Raw genomic sequence first — 21,886 nt, 5'->3', positions numbered from 1 at the left:
CTCGAAAAAAACTGATACACAGGATAATAGGAACTCCTCTCTTCTGGTGAATTATATGCAAGTTAATGCAGCTAGCTATAACAATTAATAATTTTTACGTCGACTATAATTTTCGTAGTGAGAATTACCTTTTTATTCTGTTACTAGTTTTGTGAAGCTTATTTTGAACGAGTTAAAGTTTCATTGTTATCATTATCTATAATGCAAAGCCGCAGTAGGGTGTAGGTTTTATTTTACGCTCCATTTGTAAATACTGCGTTGGAAAAATTGTTGAGCGGAAACCTCCGTGTAAGCCGGAATTTCTATTCATTTACCTCTAAAGCCATTGGGACAGATGTACGTTTAAAGAAAGTAAAATTTTATTTTAGTCATACAATGGAAAATGGCTTCACTGATGAAGCTGTACTGTAATGAAACAAAATTAAAAGTATCTTGTTCTACCAAAAAACAGCAGTTACGCTGAAATGTTATCATTCAGACAGCTTGTCGAGCATATGGGCGCAATGTTTAGTGTTGATGTGTAGGTGCATGTAACAATTTTGAGTGCAAATGAGATGTATCATCTCTGTCCTTTGTTTTGTTACAGTTGTTGAGGCAATATATGCTGCATTAATTGTACCACACAAGCTAACATTAATTTACATAGCGCAACACTTCTGGCTAAGGCCTTTACCACACCTCATAATTCAAATGTAGAGAAGTGGTGGTCAAGGCTTTTTCCTCGGGGGCTATACTGATACTTGCGAGAGGGCATCTCGGGCCACATACGTACTTCTCTTGTTATTAGTTGGGAGTCTACAAGACTCAGCGGTTTATGAACCCTCAGAAACTAGCTGTACTAAGGGTGCAATAAATTCACCGTCGGACCTCAGGTACTGATCGTTAAAAGTCGCCACCATTCGCTAACCTTTATTCCTTGTGTTCTCTGTTTCAGATTGCTGTCACCCTCAGCGACCACAAATATGTGACATTGAAACTCCCTGACGAAGTGTTATTGTGTTACCTGTATGACTGGATTAATAACTGCTTAAGTAATTGTACTTATATTTAAATTCATTATGCAAAATCAGGCACAATCAGAAAGTTTACTGAATGTTTTAAATCGCAATTTTCCTCTACTCATGGCGTTGTATTACAAAAGGCTTAAAATTTCATATTGCTACAAACACGAGCCGCATTTGATGATGACCGTCACTGCAAGGCACATTACCGAATTCGTGTTACTTCCATTTCCCGATTTAGACGATTCTCACTGATTGGTACGAGTTACGCACGCCCGTGAGCTGTAAGTGCTGGAGGACAAACAATAAAAATACCCCATCTCACATTCTCCAACCCCGCAGTGGTCGCGTTACTTACCCCTCTGCCCTGAGTTAAGCTGCCAGCTTTATTTAGCTCACGGCGGAACTCACCAACGTTAGTTAAAACTGAGCATATTTCAAAACACTGATGTGTCTGTAAGTGTTATCATTTGTTACTAAGGAGGAAGACTACAATCTACAGAGTTGACGTTTTCGGGTTCGGCAGCTGGTTACTAGATGAATCGATTTAAGTGATGATGCCGGCTGGAGTGGCCGTGCGGTTCTAGGCGCTCCAGTCTGGAACCGAGCGACCGCTACGGTCGCAGGTTCGAATCCTGCCTCGGGGATGGTTTAATTAGATCTAAGTTCTAGGCGACTGATGACCTCAGAAGTTAAGTCGCATAGTGCTCAGAGCCATTTGAACCGTTTTTTTTTATTTAAGTGATGTATGTATGTATCTATGTATGTATGTATGCTGAAACGTCCCCTTAGAAAAATTATTGAATTACTACGCTGATAAGCCTCTTACGTTATTTGCTTTTCAAACAGCTGAGTAAAACTGAACGGACTCAGACATTACTCTCTTTACTTATTTTGATCAACACTAAACTGGCACACAATATTTTTAGCGCAAGGCAACTGACTTTCAATAATCCCTACAAAATAATGGCCCTCACTAACATTAACCTATACCTTTCACAAATCACTTACCTCTCAAAAATCTTCGCTACTCGAACTACTGCAATACAGCGAGCGCCACTACTGCCAGCTAAATAAAAGATTCAAACTACTGAAGGCACTAACTACTGATAGGCACAGTTAGCAAATGAAAGATTTTAATAGAGAACAAACAACGTATTTACCTTAATAGTGTTCAAAAGTCATTATATATATAGCAGTTCATGACATCCAATAATACAAATTTACTCTTTCTGATGGACATACGTCCAGATCGTCCGCTCTCAAAATTCTGCCATCTCTCTCCCCACATCCACCACTGCTGGCGGCTCACCTCCAACTGCACAACGTTACGCGCTGTTAACAGGCAACTGCAGAACACTACAATAGCCAACAACAATGCAAACCAGCCACAGACTGCACACAGCACAGCCAGTGATTTTGATACAGAGCGCTACGTGGCGTAACCAATATATAAACCCCAACACCCTACTTACAATGTATGTTCGACATCTCCTCACAAGCCACTGGACCGATTTCAACCAAACTTGGTACTCATATCATTTACTGTCTGGAATGGACCCTGTAGGGGTAAGAACCACCCACCTATCAGAAGGGTGGCGAATTGGATGAAAAAGCAGTGTATCCCACGACGCCAGAATACCCATACTGTCGTCATTAAGTATATGATAACGAGAGCACTTAGAGACTTACAACCAACTTATCACACAATTTCGTGAAACTGTTTCTTGCTGGAAACCTCCACAAAATGATGTAGGGAAAAAGTTTGTCACTTACTACATTTTCGCTTTTCATTTTCGCTTTTCGCTGCCACACGAATCATTAAGCTTCAATTTATTACTTCATTATTACTGACTATTTTCGTGAGATATGTGCAAGACATTGTACACATATACCACAGAATGAACCGCAAAACAAACACTGGATACTCGAGGAACTATGGCCTCATGCAATACATTTAAACTTATTACTTCGTTGCTACTAACTCTATTCGCATCACTTAACGAACAGCATCCACATTTTCCCACAAATGTACTAACCAAAATACGTCATTTGACGATACGCCGTTCAAGAGATATAACGTGAAATACTCAGATGCGAATGAAACCTTCCACATCTAGCATGGCGATGTAATTTATTATTTCTTTCGTACTAAGTCTGTTCGCAACACATTTAGAAGACAGCACTCACATATGTCTCTTAATGTACCTACAAAACTACATCACTGTGCTGCACAGGCTTCAGGTGATACATCGTCAAATAGAGACATGCATGAAAAACTGCCACATCATGGATGAAGTTGTAATTTATCTTTGCTACGAACCCTATTAGCAACGAATTCTGCAGACAGCATCTACATATGCTGCTGAATGTACTTGGAAATGTACATCATTTTACAACACATAGTTTAGGAGAAATGACGTCTTAAACACTGAGACGCACAAGAATGGGCTCCATCTACCATGGCGTCTTAATTTATTACTTATTAGCTACTAACGCTGTTCCAACGGATTTCGCAGACAGCACCCATATAGGCAGCTTAACCTATCTACAAAAATATATCATTGTAGATCATGGAATTTAGCAAAAATGATGTCAAATACTGAGATGCGTGAAAACTGCTACATCATGCATGACGTTTCCATTTATTGTTTCTTTACTACTAACTCTACATACAACACATTCTGCTGACGGTATCTACATATGCCACTGCATATATCTAGAAAAATATGTCGATGTACGATATATAGTTTAGGAGATATGACGTCATAAACACTAGGCTACTTGAAAGTGAAACTGGAGATGAAATTCGCTAAACATATAGATGGTAAAGTGCACAAATACGCATGACATATGTTAAAACTTGTGCAATAAACAGAGTGCGTCAAAAATGTATACACACTTTGAACTGTCTTAGAAAATTTAATTCCTGTTCTACAAGGTTAAATATCTGTGAGAAAGTAATGTTATGTTCCTTCGACAGGTGGTAGCAGTGGCGAGGAAGTAACTGGAACATGGCGGACGTGCGTTTGAGCTTTGAAGAGCGGAAGCAGATAATTAAGTGGTACAGGAAGTTTGAGAATGTAGCTACGGTTCGAAAACAGTGAAGAAGAGATTATGGTACAGAACCACCTTCAGGGTTAACAATTACACGTCTACGAGACAAATTCGAAATTCATGGAACAGTGTGTGATGTCCATAAAGGTCGATCAGGACTACCTCGTACAGCTACAAGTGATCATTCCACAACCACGGTCTTGGAAATGTTTCGCAGTTCGCCTTAAAAGTCTTCAAGGCAAGCGGCATGTGAGAGTAATGTAAGTGCTGGAAGTGTTCTACGTATTCTGAAGAAAGGCAAGTTTGGTGTGTACATTCCAAGGCTGGTGCAACAGCTAAGCGACGAACATCCAGATCGAAGGTTAGAATTTTGTGAATGGGTTCAGGAGATGGTGAGACGTGAACCGGGATTTATGGGTAGCATAATTTGGTCAAATGAAGCCCAATTCAAACTCAATGGAACTGTCAATAGGTATAATTGCGTGTACTGGGCTGAAGATAATCCTCACATTACAGTCTAAAAGGCTGTAAATTTGCCTGGTGTAAATGTGTGGTGTGGTTTGTCTGCAAGGGGACTCATTGTGTCTTTCCGCTTTGAAGGTACTGTTACTGGAGAAACGTACCTAACAATGCTTGCTGACTCCATATTCCCTGCCGTTCGGGCATTATTCGCTAATAATGAGTTTTATTTCCAACAAGATGGCGCCCCGCCGCACTACCATAGGGACGTACGAGCATACCTGGATCACAATGTGTCAGGCCAGTGGATAGGACGCAGGGGACCAATCTAGTTTCCTGCACGCTCTCCAGACCTCATGCCCATGGATTTCCTCTTATGGGGCACAGTAAAAGATTAGGTGTGCAAACGTAGACCACGTAACCAGGACACACCTTGGAATGAGATTCTGGCGGTGTGCGCAGAAATCTCATTGGACACTTTGATACGATGTACGGAATCAGTGGTGAATCCTACTCAGAAATGTATTGATGCTGAAGGCCACCAGTTTGAACATTAATCACATTTGCAAAGTACATCTATTTTTCCAACTGGACTTTAAGCTTTCCATTTCCAGAAATTTAACATTGTAGAAAGGGAAATAAATTTTCAATGACGCTTAAAAGTGTGTACGCATTTTTTTTTTACGCCACCCTGTATTTGATATGTGCGTATACAAGTACAGCCACGGTTAAAAAGCTCATTCTAAAGCCGTGGAAAGGTTTAAACAAATTTTGGGATACGTTTTGTCAGAAGCTGGAATGAAACACTGTAGGGGTAAGAACCACCATCCTCCTATCGGGTGAGTGTGATAACGCGGAGAGTGAAGGAACGACTAGGAGATACACAGACTAGGAGGTGGAAAGAGGAGATAGACGTATATAGGTGGAAGAGGAGACAGCCACTGAAATTAAGAAAGGGAGTGGAAAAGAGAACGTGGCAGAGAAGGTAAAGAGGTGGAGATAGACAGAGTGAGAGAGAGGAAGAGGCAGGCAGAGATATGGGAGAGAAGAGCGGAGGAAATGGACACAGATAGGAAAGGGGAAGAGATTAACTGGGAGAAGGACAGGGGATGGACAGGGAGAGGGAGTAAAAGGACATGGACAGACAGAGGGTCAGGAGGAGGCAGGCGGAAGAGAGTGCGGAGGAAATGGACAGAGAGAAGCGGAAGGAAGAGATGGATCAACAGAAGATAGGAATAAATACGTATACGGAGTACTACTAGTATTCAGCTAGAATTATTATACAATACGGGTGATAACCACTTGCCATAAGACCGCAGGCAGCCAGACAGTCGCAGTTTGACAACTATTGCTCTAAGGGCGACATCGCCTACAAGGTACCGACACGGTGTGTAACTTTTTAAAGCCTTATGCTTTGGCGAAACCTCCAGCTGTTTTTACAGGTACTCCAGAAAACGAGAATTACGACGTATCTGGCTATTTACCCGAGAATGCGATAGTACTCCAACATGACAACTGTATCTTGCGAACACCAGGTAATCTAGAAGGGTTCTAACATTCTGCGTGGTGTCTGTTGGTTCTATATGGTGTCTCGCTACCACTTTCGCCCAATGACGCTCTGAGCGTGTTTTTTAGGGAATTGACGAGTCTGAACCTGGGACCTGTTGCTGGTAAGGAGACGCCAGACCACACATGACATGTGGAAGTCAGAAGAGTTCAGTGAGACTAGCGATGATATAACCAAAACGTAAAGATTTCAGTGTCAGCTTCACTGCACTCCCTGTAAAAGAACCTTTATACTAACTAATTTTAGTGGAAGGGGTGCAAGGCTTTTCCCACTTTTAGTTAGCTGGCAAAATAACGTCTGAAAAGCAGTTAAGTTTACCATTCGAAACTTTATTCTACTCACAAAACATTGTTTATAAATTGCACTATTGATAAAAGGAAATGTTTTGATACAGGATGGTAAAAACCAACTGCGTTCAACAAAAATGTGGACGAATATTCCCTAAATGGGCTTCCAAGTACTACAATGCATCGAAGGATGACCTATGCCATATCACATCTATAATCTAGGTTTAAATTAAGTTTCACAAAAGAGAAAACTATCAAAATGGTCTACAGTGACCCTCAATTATCTTTAATTACTTATCAAACTCGTCGTAAATTACAGTGGCTGATGTGGCTTCTCAATAGCTATATAACAGAAAAATTATCGCGTTTCAGATTTTTACTTCAACTGGCAAATGTGAACACCATGAGCTTTAATTGTCGATCGACACAAGTACTGCGCAAAAAGTGGGTGTAACAGATGAGACTACTGCAGTTCTGAGTGAAGCTTTATGCGCTGTTATGCGGCATCGCGTGCGTTCATTACCTTGTCGGTGTTCGTCAGGGGGCAGCGGGCAGCACAGCTCCGCTCACCTCGCCGTCTCGCAAGCAACTCTCTCTAAACTTCTCCTTACTACAATTTACCGAAGTTGGTTTTAAAAAAAAAAACTATCTGGCTGTGTTTTCATCTGACCAATCAGGGTCTCAATGTTAACCTTAAGCTCCGCCTACAAAAATTCTGTCATCCAATGAGAAACGTTATACTTTTCGTGGTGGGGCAATGTTTTTTAATGTTTGCAACGTAACAGAGACGCGAAAAAGTCTCACGGTACAACTTGCAGCTGGTGTGGTCCTTTTAGCGTTATCGTAAGATCTATACGGTTCATCTCGAGTGCTCTATCTTTTAATATGGGCTGGGGGGGTGGTCCTGACGTAACAGAGACGCGAAAAAGTCTCGCGCTAAAACTTGCGGATGGTGTAGCCCTTTTTGTGTTATCGTAAGATCTATACTGTTCTTCTGGAGGGCTCTAGCTTTTAACATTGGCTGGGGGGGTAAGAGAGACGCGAAAAAATCTAACGCTAAAACTTGTGGGTATGTGGTCCTAGCGTTAGTTGCCGACGTAGGTGTCCGTCTGTCTCTTATCGTAGGGCCTTCCAGCTTAACACGGTCCGCTCTCGGCTTCTGTTCTCGTTTCTCCCCTCGGAACTGCGTCTGTCTTACGGTGGGAAGGTATGACATGCATTTAGGCATTCTTGTGTTAGTCTGTGGTATTCCACTTGCTCACTCGTTACTCGTATTACTTTGGTTAATTTAATGTCACGATTTATTCGGAGCTATGTGACATACTATTGGATTTGCTTATCATGTCAGGATTTTCATGGAAGGTGTTGGATTTGCCTGACACCTTATATATTACCACCTTTCGAACTTAATTTTTGTACTGAAGTTAGGCAATGATTGAATCGTTGTGTAAGCCAGTCAAAAATTATTCTGTTATCTAAATTTTGTTGCTTACTGTTCAGCCACGTTATTCTGGTCCTGTTCTAGTTTGTATTACTAATTTATGTTTTTATATTTTTCCACATTATTCTCAAAAGTGACAAGAGAAGAATATTTTTATGCTATAATTAATTTTTAATTATTTTCTTTCTTTATTTAAGTGTGAAGTTTGTCTTTTAAGAAGTTTGTTATCGAAAGTGAGGAGTCTTCCACATCGATTTTCTTAGTGATTAAAAAAGAATACCACAACTTTAGGAATTTAAAACTCTGCAACGACAAAAGGCAGAGCTAAGCACTATCTGTTGGCGAATTAAGGGAGCTATAAAGTTTCATTTAGTTGTACATTTGTTCGCTTGAGGCGCTGTTGACTAGGCGTGAGCGTCAGTTGATGCTAAGATGGCGACCGCTCAACAGTAAGCTTTTTGTGTTATTGAGTACGGCAGAAGTGAATCGACGACAGTTGTTCAGCGTGCGTTTCGAACGAAGTATGGTGTTAAACCTCCTGATAGGTGGTGTATTAAACGTTGGTATAAACAGTTTACAGAGAATGGGTGTTTGTGCAAAGCGAAAAGTTCTGGACGGCCGAGAATGAGTGATGAAAATGTAGCACGCATCCAGCAAGCATTTGTTCGCAGCCCAGGAAAATCGACTCGCAGAGCTAGCAGAGAGCTGCAAATTCCACAGTCAACTGTATGGAGAGTCCTACGCAAAAGATTAGTTATGAAACCCTATCCCGAGGCGATGGATCGACCGCCAGGCAGCCCGTGACAGAGCACTTCATCACTGGCCTCCAAGAAGCCCTGATCTTACCACCTGCGATTTTTTCTTATGGGGGTATGTTAAGGATATGGTGTTTCGGCCACCTCTCCCAGCCACCATTGATGATTTGAAACGAGAAATAACAGCAGCTATCCAAACTGTTACGCCTGATATGCTACAGAGAGTGTGGAACGAGTTGGAGTATCGGGTTGATATTGCTCGAGTGTCTGGAGGGAGCCATATTGAACATATCTGAACTTGTTTTTGAGTGAAAAAAACCTTTTTAAACACTCTTTCTAATGATGTATAACAGAAGGTTATATTATGTTTCTTTCATTAAATACACATTTTTAAAGTTGTGGTATTCTTTTTGAATCACCCTGTATATTTTTTTATAAGTGTAGTAATTAAGTAAAATCTATTCGTAACACATTTTCTAAATATTATATACAAGTAAAATGTTTTTGTTTCTAGACACTCATTTCAACATTGTTACACTAACAAATAAGGATTACTTCCAAGAATTGCTTTGACAAAGAAATATACATACACAAGTATTGAGCTATTATCCTAACAAATGGTACAAATGTTAAAAACAAGGGAAAACATCCAACAAGATAATTTTTTATTTTTTTTATAAGGAGAAAATAAGTAAGATATAGTTATTCTTTTATTTTTTATGAGGAGAAAATAAGTGGCATATAGTTGTAGTGTTTATTATGCCTTACTTTTGTTCTTTATATACAGTCCATTTCAGAACTAATGACTTATTTTTATCGATAGTCTATTTTTTACTTAAGCCCATAGTCAATGACTGTTATTATATTGTTTATTTGCTGTCTGGTTTGCTTAACTTATTTAGTTTTTCACATGTTTCTTTTGCACGATTGCTACATCACATAATTTGATTTCATAAATGCACACTATCCGATGAATGTTTAAGCATGAGGTTGACGAATGTTTTTGCATGAAGGTGATGGACTTGAGTGAGATGGATGTGGGCAAGTATTTGACATACAGCTTCATTCGTCGTTCCTTGTTGGCTTTGCAAGTGTGTTGCTATTGTGGAGGTCCCATAATGGAATGGAGCTGTGAGTGCAGAATCTCGTGGTTTACTGGTTTTGTATGCATGAAAGTCATCGTTGGGTCGCTGAAAGCAGTTGTTTTTCGTTGTAATACTTCGCAGACGACTAGTTTACAATAGGATAGGGATTTGGGAAGGTATGTCGTCTATTCTTCACCCATCTTCTTTCTTGGTCTCAATCTTACGAATCTTCAACTTCTGTTCTTCCTCCTTTTTCTCTGCTTCTTGCTTGCTTCTTGGTTCTTCTCTGGGCAGGATATGGAAATATTTATTGATAACTAGTCGCTTTAAAGTTCTCCTCTTAGTAACAGTTTGATAAATTGTTTGGACGAGTCATTTTTACTTTGTGGAAGTTTCCTTCAGTTTCGTGCATCAGCATGCTGTTTAATAGCGGTAGTGTGACTTTTACACATATTTTTTGCCAGTGGTGGCTTGACCAAGTGGTCTTCTCGTCGGGCCGTTTTCTGCTCGCTCTGCTGAGTGCGGGCATTCGGGGGTTTATGAGCGGTGAAAGACTGATGTTTGCTTGTCAGTCCCTGCACCAGTCCCTTTTGGCGTTCGGTGTCCTGTCGTGTCTCTGCAGGGTTCCGTGTTCTGTCCCAGCAGATATACAGCCCACGTCAGCTACAAGGGCCTTCTGTTGGTCTCGCTCTCGACGCTTCGGTCTTGTAGGAATCGTGTCTTGCTAATTACGTCCTTTTCTTTCTTGATACTTCTCGTGTTGCAACTTATGGGTCGTTGCATCTCGTCCTTGCTGGAGTTTTTACAATGGTTCTTACAAAAATGTAGTACCTACATTGTTTTATGCCTTCTTAAAAAGCTTTACAAATTTCGGGGTCCTTTCCATGTTACAATTCTAAGATATTTTGAATCTTAACTTCCACAAAAATCCTCAAATTATTTTTTTTATTTTTTTGTAGTGTCGTGGTGTATAGCATTTTAGTATTTCATGCTGTTAGACTATCTACACTTTGTCCCTTCACCTTAAGCAATGGTACTATTGGTGTTATTTTTGTTTTTGTTTTTATTGAAACTACGTTTTTTTACCCACCTTCCTTTCTCTTCAGTCTTCTTTCTCCTGACGACCTTATCTGCAACATAATCTTGAAATATTGTGCTGATTATTTACCAGTAATAAAATTAATCTTCAAACTTGTACTGCCAGTCTTAGGTAGAAATACCTCTGCTTTATCTCGTAAAATACCCTCTAATTCTCATTTACTGTGTTCCGAAATACCTTGAACTTCTTGCAAAGTTTCGTCGATTTCTTTATGGACCTCTAACATGAGTTGAGGCGATTCCCGCTTTTGTGCATACCATTCTATTGCTTCATCCTCTTTATCTCGCTTCATTCTTAATTGTTTGTTTATAACTGGTATTTCTTCTAATTTTAGCTTTTGCTCAAAGAGAAGTGTGACATTCCCAAATGTTACGCTACCTTTCCCCATATCTATTATCGCTCGTCTCTCATTTAAAAAATTTGCACCTATAATCAAATCTACAGTTAGTTTAGGTATAATCACGAAGTTGGCTTCGATCTTTTGACCTTGACACGAAAAAGTTAACCTTGTTTGTCTCGTAACTTCCGTGGCATTGCTTCTAATAGAACCTCTTACATTAATCTTACGTGTTTTCAGAACTGGCAATTCCTCATTGGCATTACCCTGCATGAATAAATTTTCTGATATCGCAGTCAGTTCACTTCCGCTATCAGTTACAATATTGACTGGGATATACTTTACCATGGCCTTCATAACTGGTTGAATTTGAAAGGGTTGGTTCTGTTCTTCTTCTTCTTGCATCAACGAATCCTCCACTGAATCATACTTGAGTGTTTTTAGGAATTTCCCTTGTGAATTCGAACTTTCTATTGGATAAGCTTCGACTGCTACTTCTCTCTCCTTTATTTCCTCTTCTCTATTTCTTCCTTCATTTACACTTTCTTCAACATCCTCTACTTTTTCCTCATCCTCGTCTGTCTTCTCCTTCTTCATCGCTACTTCCACATAATCGCATCTAAATGCTCTAATTATCGCTTCATAACTTCCTTCATTATATACGTGGGGTTGTGTGCCCACTCGTAACTTATTTTCAACTTCTGTCGCCTGCGCATTATCCTCATTGAATTCGCTTTCCCTGGTTTCCATCTCAAATAGCTCTGCAATACTCATTACTTCGTCCTTTCCTACATTCGTTGTGCATGCCTCTGGTAATTCATCTTCCTTGTCAGTATTCTCCCACTTAATTTCGTCCCAACACGATATTGCTGTTTTCCTGTCTTCATTTTCATTTGGTTCCTGCGGATTTGTTTCTTCCTTCTTCTCTTCTCCTGATAACATTTTTACTTCTCTGTTCAAGGTGCTGCAATTGTCCTGGGTCCGTGCGTCGTTCTCTTTGGCATGGGCACTTAGCTGTCAATTCGAACGTTTATCGGGGTTTGGTGGTCTTACCTCCACCTCCTCTATCTGTATTCTCTTTTCTTGTTCAGCTTGTTGATAGTGGTTCCTTTGTTGATAATTTGTCGGTCTATTGGTTCTCCAGTACCCGTTCCGGTTCTCGTTATTCCCCCTGTAATAGTTGTTGCCGTTCCTCGGTGAATTATAATTATTGCCATATTCTCTTCTAAATCCATAACCGGTTCTTTGTTGAAATCTATTGTCGTTTCTTGGTGCGAAGTTATCACATGGTTCGTAATTATTGTTTCTTCGTATTGTGTCTTGTGGATTCTACTGCTTTTTGCTTTCTTTCTCACGTGCGCTTCGTCTTTTTCTTGCGTCATCTTCCAAAAATATGAACACTAGTTCCCTTAGAATACCTTTAAATATTTCGACGTCATTGCCTCCGCGACCTACTAATGATTGCTGGTATGTCATTGGTAGCTTCATCGCGCATAATTTAATCAACTCTCCGTCACTGTATGGTACATCTAAGAATTGATTTTTCTTTGCCATTAATTCGAAAAATTTCACGGTACTCTTCTCTCCTGAATTTTCAAAATATGGGTTCAGTAATAATTCGTACTTCACTCTGTTCTGTGCTTCGCTGGACCAATATCGTGAGAGAAACTTCTCTCTGAAATCTTCGTACGATCGGCATGTCGCTGCAACATTCTGCATGGTTTCTGCGACTGTTCCTGGCATGTGTGCACATATAAAGTCTAATTTGTGTGCTAGCGTCCAGTGTTCCGGTAATCCTACTCGGAATTGATCAATAAAAGTTCGTGGATGTAATGAGTTTCCTTCTCGAAAGTGTTGAAATTTTCTTACTGTGAGGAAATGATCGTTGTCGTGCTTCGTCATAGTTCCATATGAAATTCGCGATTCTTCGCCACTTCTGTTTCTGATCATTTCTCCCGTCGTTCTTTCCGGTTGTGGTAGATCAATTGGATACTGTCCACTGTAACTTTCGCCTACGTCGTATCGTAGGAGTTGTACGCAATAATTTTCTTCCATCGGTTGTGAACGTGTAGCTAAATGCATTGCACTGTACTCTTCGCGACCTGGCTTTCCATTGTCAGGTATTTGTTCGGTATCTTGTCTGGCTTACTTTGCTGTTTCATTGCACGATTCAAACTGTCTTGAAACATACATTTGTGGTTCCGCATGTGTTTGTGATGACGTTGGTTCATCAAGAATTTCGAAACGTGTTTGTTGCTGTGCAGGCTGCCTGATTTCACGTATGTTACTTTCCGCCTGTGATTGGAATCGCAAATGCGTAATACGAGGGCTGTCCAGAAAGTAAGTTACGATTGATCGCGAAATGAAAATCACAGTGAAAATCAGAAATGTTTCGTTTGTAACAGTTAGCTACACCTTTCAGCTACTTCTCTACGTAGTCGCCGTTCTGACTCAGACATTCGTCGCAGCGTTGTACGAACTTTCCGATACCGTCATCATAGAAGGCAGCCGCCAGTGCTTTCCGCCAATTCTCTACGCTGGCCTAAAGCTCGTTGTCTGTGCCAAAATGTTGTCTTCATAGCCAGCGATTCGTTTGAGCAGAGATGAAACTCAGTGGGAGACAATTACGGGCTGTATTGTGGGTAACCAAATATTTCCAATTGGAACTATGCAGGAACATCTTCATTGCCCCTGCAGAATGAGGCTGAGAATTGTCTTGAAGAAGAAACCGCACGACAGTTACGTAATGTTGGTTGCACAGCTTCAGGGGAAAATTCTCACCAGGCCCTCGCACTTGGCGGGAGACACTATTTTCTATAACATCTTTACGCCCTCACTAAGAGCTCAGGAATGAAAAGAGCGACATAATTCTACCTAAAGTCAAACTAGAGATACTGCCCAACACATCTTTACAAAGCTTTATCGGATTTACATAGTCGTTTCCATTTCGCGACCGATCGTAACTTACTTTCTGCACGGCCCTCGTATCTTCGTTAATTGCTTGTTTTTCCGGTGCTGTTACAGATACGGATGTGGTTGCAGACTCTGTGCTTGTTCGAACCTGTTCACTACGCTCTTCAATGGTTTGCAACAACTCTGTTTGCAAGTTCTGAAATTGTCGCTTCGTTTGCGCTTCTATTTTGACTATGCGGTTATCATATCTTTTCAGCGCTGCTTTTGTGATACGTTTGTGTATCACACTGTTTTCAACAATTTCACGCGCTGTACCTGCTGCTTGTCTTGTAATTACGTTTATCTGTTTCTCTAGTTTCTTGACTTCTCCCTGGGTGTTGTTATGTAATGTTTTCATCTCGTCCTAAATGTCATTACGCAATGTTTGTACGTCCGCTTGTAACTTGTCAATGTCTGTTCTCAATTGATTGTGTCCTGTTATTAAGTTTCCTATCACTTCTCGAGATTCTTTTGTCTCATCTTCAATATGGCTTAGGAGTAACTGAATTTTTTTGATTTGTTCTTTAATCTCACACATTTGTCTCGTGGTTTCTGCAATTTGTTTCGTCGTTAATGCATTTTGAATTTTAATTTGGTTCGCAAATACTTTATTTTGCCTTGTCATGGATTCCGCAATTAATTGTAATAATTCTGCCAGATTGGTGGGTCCGAATGCGTTTTCTTCCGACGTCCTACGCACTGTGTTTTTGCCCAAGTGTTGGTTTGCAACAGATTGCATTGAACTGTGCTGTGACACGTTTCTCCTCGCATTCCTTGTACTCTGTGGTGTGGGAGCTCTGATTACTTGTACTATGGGTTCTACGTGTTCAAGACGCCAGTCAGAATCCTCATCGACTGTCTCTCTATTTTCCTGCTCCTCTGTCATATGCTGACTTATGTTTTCTATGCCCTGACGTACAATATCCTCGTTATGGTGCGTTATATGTCCTATTTTTCGCGATACTGCATCGTCTGTTGTACTGTCCTCTATTCCCTGTCCATTTTCATGCTGCGTCTCTACCTCAATTCGGTCATGGCCTCGATCTCCCATTGCTAATCTTTCCGAATCCCTTATTTTCTGTTTTAAAAGCAATTCACGCGCCATACTTCGAGTCAACATGCGCACATACGATCTCATAAACGTTTTGCACACACGAGTTGACAATCCATTCACTTACTTGTTGGGTCAGAACCAACTTGTCAACGATGTATCCACCACCTGTGCGCTTGCATTGAGGAGAAAACTTAATTCTAACAATATTAAAATTCATAATTTAATTATGCTATTGTCTCAGCCAGACTCACTTTCTATTGAATACTTTTACTATCTATCGCTGCAGCTACTGTTTTCGACTATGTATAACCTTAGAAAATAATTTTTTTACTACGAAAATTATTCAACAGGATATTTTTCTGACCTAGTTAGGCGTGTGGTCGACCTTCAATCATGGTATTTTACCATCCTGGCAGGCTCGCTATTTCTTAACATTCTGCGTGGTGTCTGTTTGTTCTATATCGTGTCTCCCTACCACTTTCGCGCAACGACGCTCTGAGCGTGTTCTTTAGGGAATTGACTAGTTTGAACCTGGGACCTGTTGCTGGTAAGGAGACGCCAGACCACACATGACATGTAGAATCCAGAAGAGTTCAGTGAGACTAGCGATGATATAACCAAATACGCAATGATTTCAGCGTCAGCTCCACTGCACTCCCTGTAAAAGTATCTTAACACTAACTAAATATAGTGGAAGGGGTTCCAGGCTTTCCTACTTTTAGTTACCTGGTAAAATAACGTCGAAAAAGCAGTTAAGTTTACCATTGGAAATTTTATTCTACTCACAAAACATTGTTTATAAATTGCACTATTGATAAAAGGAAATGTTTTGATACAGGATGGTATAAACCAACTGCGTTCAACAAAAATGTGAACGAATATTCCCTGAATGGGTTTCCAAGTACTACAATGGATCGAAGGATGACCTATGCTAATCACATCTATAATCTAGGTTTAAATTAAGTTTCACAAAAGAGGAAACTATCAAAATGGTCTACAGTGACCCTCACTTATCTTTAATTACTTATCTAACTTGTTGTAAATTACAGTGGCTGATGTGGCTTCTCATTAACTATATAACAGAAAAATCATTGCGTTTCTGATTTTTACTTCAAGTGGCAAATGTGAACACCATGAGCTTTAATTGACGATCGACACTAGTATTTCGCAAAAAGGGGGTGTAACAGATGAGACTTCAGCAGTTCTGAGTGAAGCTTTATGCGCTGTTATGCGGCATCGCGTGCGTCCATTACCTTGTCGGTGTTCGTCAGGGGGCAGCGGGCAGCACAGCTGCGCTCACCTCGCCGTCTCGCGAGCAACTCTCTCTAAACTTCTCCTTACTACAATTTACCAAAGTTGGTTTAAAAAAAAAAACTATCTGGCTGTGTTTTCATCTGACCAATCAGGGTCTCAATGTTAACCTTAAGCTCCGCCTACAAAATTTCTGTCTATCCAATGAGAAACGTTATACTTTTCGTGGTGGGGCAATGTTTTTCAAAATTTGCAACGTAACAGAGACGCGAAAAAGTCTCACGCTAAACTTGCAGCTGGTGTGGTCCTTTAAGCGTTATCGTGACATCTATACTGTTCTTCTGGAGGGCTCTATCTTTTAACATGGGCTGGGGGGTGGTCCTGACGTAACAGAGACGCGAAAATGTCTCACGCTAAAACTTGCGGGTGGTGTAGCCCCTTTTGTGTTATCGTAAGATCTATACTTCTCTTCTGGAGGGCTCTAGCTTTTAACATTTGCGGGGGGGGGGGGGGGGGGGGGGTGGTCCTGACGTAACAGAGACACGAAAAAGTCTCACACAAAATCTTGCGGGTGGTGTATCCCTTTTTGTGTTATCGTAAGATCTATACTGTTCTTCTGGAGGGCTCTAGCTTTTAACATTGGCTGGGGGTGATCCTCACGTAACAGAGACGCGGAAAAGTCTCACGCTAAAACTTGCGGGTGATGTGGTCCTAGCGGTTAGTTGGCGACGTGGGTGTCCGTCCGTCCCTTATCGTAGGGCCATCCAGCTTAACACGGTTCTGCTCTCGGCTTCTGTTCTCGTTTCTCCCCTCGGAACTGCGTCTGTCTCACGGTGGGAAGGTATGACATGCATTTAGGCACTCTTGTGTTAGTCTGTGGTATTCCATTTGCTGACTCGTTACTCGTATTACTTTGGTTAATTTAATGTCACGATTTATTCGGAGCTATGTGACATACTACTGGATTTCCTTATCATGTCAGGGTTTTCATGGAAGGTGTTGGATTTGCCTGACACCTTACAGAGTGACATCTGGATACCACATTGGCTCTCAAGTTTGTAAATTTCATTTGGATAGAAGAGTTAAATTCAGTTGTACGACGTACAAGACAAGTATCAGCTTCTTTTCTTTATTAATACTGAGACGTGTCATAATTTTATAATACTGCATTGGTGCTTCGAGATGGACTCATATGACCCAGATATTCATGGCACCATGAATTGACAAATAAAGTGTAAAGCTGTAAGGGAATGTACTAGCACAGTAAAATCATTATGTGATAAACTTACATTGTGTGCTATTCCTATAGTGGAACTGACTATGCTAAAATGTACTTTGGTGCCCATCAACAAGTAACTAATGATTCAAGTCATAAAATTAGCAACAGTAATGTGGCAGTTTTTACAGTAAACAAGTACATATTCCGTTAAACAACGTTACTAACAATAGGAGAGATCTTCTTAATCTATGTTACCGTTAAAAATAAGTCCGAGCATGTGCTGTGTCAAAACGCACGAGTTACGTTAGCCCTTAGTAGTGCTGAGCGTCCTAGACGATTACTTAATAATAACACCAGGTGGTTTTTGTAAGTAGACGCGTACGATGTATTAAGAAAAAAAATATGTTGTAGATAATCCGAGAACGTCGACGAAAAAACAGGTGGTGAGCGCGCGCGACTTCAGCGACGCAACAACTCGCTCTCGCTGGGTCCAGAGATGCTGCCTGACTGACACGCAGTAGCAGGCCGCTGTCGTAGAGAACCGAAAGCAGCAACGAATAATTAATCAATTGTCAAAAGTTGGCGAGGCGCTACGTGTTTGTTCGTTTTGAATGGTTCCTATGGTATGACATAAAGAGTTTGTTAGTTCCCATGTAGACCTCTCACCGATTTAGTGGATACATCGTTGTGCGTCTAGGTCCGATAGTTGGGTGGCCCACTGCATGGTGTAGTGAGGCACCGCTGCTGGCGGTTAAGACTTAGGAGAGGGAAAGGAGTTTGGATGGGTTGTACCGGTACTTTAATTTCGGTACAGTTAGCGGAAGCAGCGTGGCTATTTAGCCTGTTATGTTCTTGCTCATATACGTGGCTGTGACGGTTCTTACCTCCCAACGCTGAGCAACGGAATATACAGAGATTTTGTGGGATTTTTCTGAATAGTCGCTGGTGAATCACTGGTTTTGGCGAATTTATGTGCATGAGCTATCAATTTATTGCCGTCTTGTTGACAGTTTCGGTCGTAAAGTTTGCTGCGGTAAACCCAGCGTGAGCCTGGTTAGAGAGAGAAGTAGATTGCAGGTGCTGAGTTTTTGGGAATCAGTGGAACCAGTATCCTGTCCGTGTTTACGATTAGTGGTCGCGGCTCGCCCAGAGGTAATTGGGATGTTAGCCGTTTTGTTGAAGTGGTTTTGTAGTGGTTGGTGTGTGTGTGTGTGTGTTTGTGTGTGTGTGTGTGTGTGTGTGTGTGTGTGTCTCAAGAAGGGAAAGCCTCGATTACATGTTCAGAGTTGTTGTTTAAATACCACTGTCTTACAGCGGACCGAGAATTGGCTGGAATAAATACGAACTGTTTCATTATATTGTGATAGAGTGCATCAGTAGTTGATTGGATAAGCGACGTAAAAATAAAGGAACCATTTTACAAGCAGTACGCAGCCAAACAAAAACTTGATTAGCCAAAGTGACGAGTGGCCGAATTCAAGTAGGGTGTTAGCGGGTCGCGTAATGTCAACGCCTGAAGAGGTTCATAATTGTTTAAAATCGTCACTTAACGTTAGATTACAAGTGGCGTTGACACTTTGGGTCTTTGTTAAATTTTTTTTATTACTGAATTTCCGTGTTGTGCGGTGTAGTCTTTGATGGCACTCGCTCACTTATGTGAATGAAATTGTATTGAAATAAGTAAAGAAAATTAATTCACGTTATCTTGGGTTAACATAAACCTTACGTACATTTAATTAGTATCTGGTGTGCGTGTATATATATTTTATGAGAAAAGAAAAGGTTGAATTCCAGAGATTTTAATACCGCGTTGCACGACACAAGTTTACGCTGGTATTTATATGTTTGCCTAATCAAAAGTTCATTGATTGAGTGGAACCACGATAAATCTACAGTGGGTAGATATTCTAAAAAGTTAAAAGATTCCATTGATGGAAAGAGTGTCTAAGTAAATGCAAGTAGATTGAAGGTGTGGTAATTTATTACGGAAAGGTCAAAGATTAGTAAATCTGTGAAGTACGTGACGTCGTATTATTTACATAGCAACGCTGGGCTAAGTAGAAAGAGATTAGTGGTACCATAAACTATTTCAATTCTTATCGATATTGGTGGAAGCGCCTTAATACAAACTGGTCATAACAAAACGGTATATGGAATAGGAATTTTGTAAGTAATTAAAAAGTTACTAGTCTTTTCCAGAGATAATGTACTGCGTTCTGAGAATTTCGATGTATGGGAGAACAATTTCAATCTAGATGGGGCATTTATCTAAACATAATGTAAACAGGTACTGTATTTAAAGAGATATGATGCTTGGATTTCACCAGTAGCTTAGATAATGAGAGTTGTTATCTAAATTGGCCTATCTCGTGATTACTGCTTGATATTGGTGATCATTGTCATTAGAATGTTAGGATTTGTCTATTCGTAGTGTAATCGTGTCATTGTTTAATCTCGACGTTGTGGAAAGTAAGGTGCTGTCTTTCATTATTCCATTTTCGAGCCGGCTGCATAGTCAGTGGTTGAGGTTGCCGCAGTGGTAATTATACTAAGGTTGATCTGTCTTCAATTTGTTCCTTGAGAGTGCGATTACGGTACAAGCTGCACTTCGAATAGTTACCAGGCGCTGCAATACGACTGTAATCTTCTAAAATGAGATAGCGACCCGCAGTCATAACATCGACTATGATTTTAAAAACTGTACCTAATTAAAGCTGTAGTGGTCGATTGGTTCGCCCAATATTTTGCACGGCAGGAAGCCATACAATAACGGCATAGCGACGTTGGTACAGTACGATCCATTGTCATTGTAAGTTCGATTTTGAATACCGTTCGTCGGCGCGTTACAAGCTATGCTGTAGTGGACAAGTATGTATGTCAGTGGAGACAGGTCAGTGCTGTATCTTCTTCGGAACAACTCCATTAAGGATTGTAGGGTTGACGAAGTCTACTTTAGCGATCGCCGATTCCTTACCAGATGGTCGCTTATCTTATTTAGTACACTGTCAGTAATAATTTTGCTGCCAATTAGTAACTGAAACTCCGTCGCATTCCTCGTAAGATGTTTGGAAGGACAAATTGAAATTGATTTAAGTGGTCCGGAGTTCTGTCTCATGTTGTATTGCCCGTAATTACGTTAGTGTTTCATTTCATATCTGGGCAGTGATATTTTGCAATATTTAGAATAGGTATGGAAACAATCCCCTCCGTCGCCGATCGTAACTTAAGTCCCACAAACGTTAATTTAACACAAAGTGGTAGTTGATTATGGACGTAAGCGGCTATAGAAACAGAGACTCTATTGTAATGGTAATGCGGCACCCGACTTGACTTAATTAGTCTTAACTGTGGTGTCAGGATCGCACGCGAACCAAATTGCCCTCCGGAAACAAATGCTGGCAGCGGAGCCAAGAAAAGCCGTGAGTTAAGCTCTCATTAGCCTAAGGGTAGCGTCGAAAGGTATCAGTGGCGGTCATCTGGAGTCAGACTGCAGATTAAAGTACTATAACGCCTAGACTGCAGCTCATAATAGCCACAAGTGTTTCTTAATTTTGGGTTCTGTTTTCTTTACAGAATCTTTGTTTTAATAAAAAGTGGCTCCTATTCTAATAGAATTCCAAATAAGTAAAATATAGTTTCTTTTCTTGCTTTCGGTCTGGAGTGGAGAATTTATGCGTGATGTATCTCTATACAATTATTAGATATAATTATTGGGCGAGCTGACTGGTCTCTCAATGAATGTGAATATGTAGAATATATCTGGGATCTGAGATCGGAGCTTTAAAAGAAGTAGACTATTACGTTAAGAAAGCAGTCGACGCCTGTGGTTGGTGCAATGGTATTTTTACATCGATATTTTAAGGAGCAAGTTTCAATCACTAGTGATACTATCTTGATACTAACGAGAATTTTTCATTTTTTGGATATTGTAGCTGTTCTCTTCCGTGCTTGCAAGAAAAAGTGAAAATGACCGAGTGGGATACAGCAGTTGTGACCACACTGGACTCGCATTCTGGAGGACGACGGTTCAAACCCGCGTCTACCCATTCTGATTTAGGTTTTCCGTTGTTTTCCTAAATCGCTTCAGACAAATGCCGGGATGGTTCCTTTGAAATGGCAAGCCGATTTCCTTCTCCCTCCTTCCCTAAGCCGAACTTGTGTTCTTTCTCTAGTGATCTCGTTGTCAACTTGACATTAAACATTAATCTCCTCGTCCTCCTTTACTTGAAAACGTTTCTAGTTCTTTACACACAGCAAATAAAAAATTCCCAAAAGACTTATTAAGAATTTGCGATGTCGTAATCAGTGCTTCTTATGAGTTT

Source organism: Schistocerca serialis, chromosome 6 (assembly GCF_023864345.2).
Source record: "Schistocerca serialis cubense isolate TAMUIC-IGC-003099 chromosome 6, iqSchSeri2.2, whole genome shotgun sequence".
NCBI lineage: Eukaryota > Metazoa > Arthropoda > Insecta > Orthoptera > Acrididae > Schistocerca > Schistocerca serialis.
Note: the sequence above shows the minus strand (reverse complement) of the source record.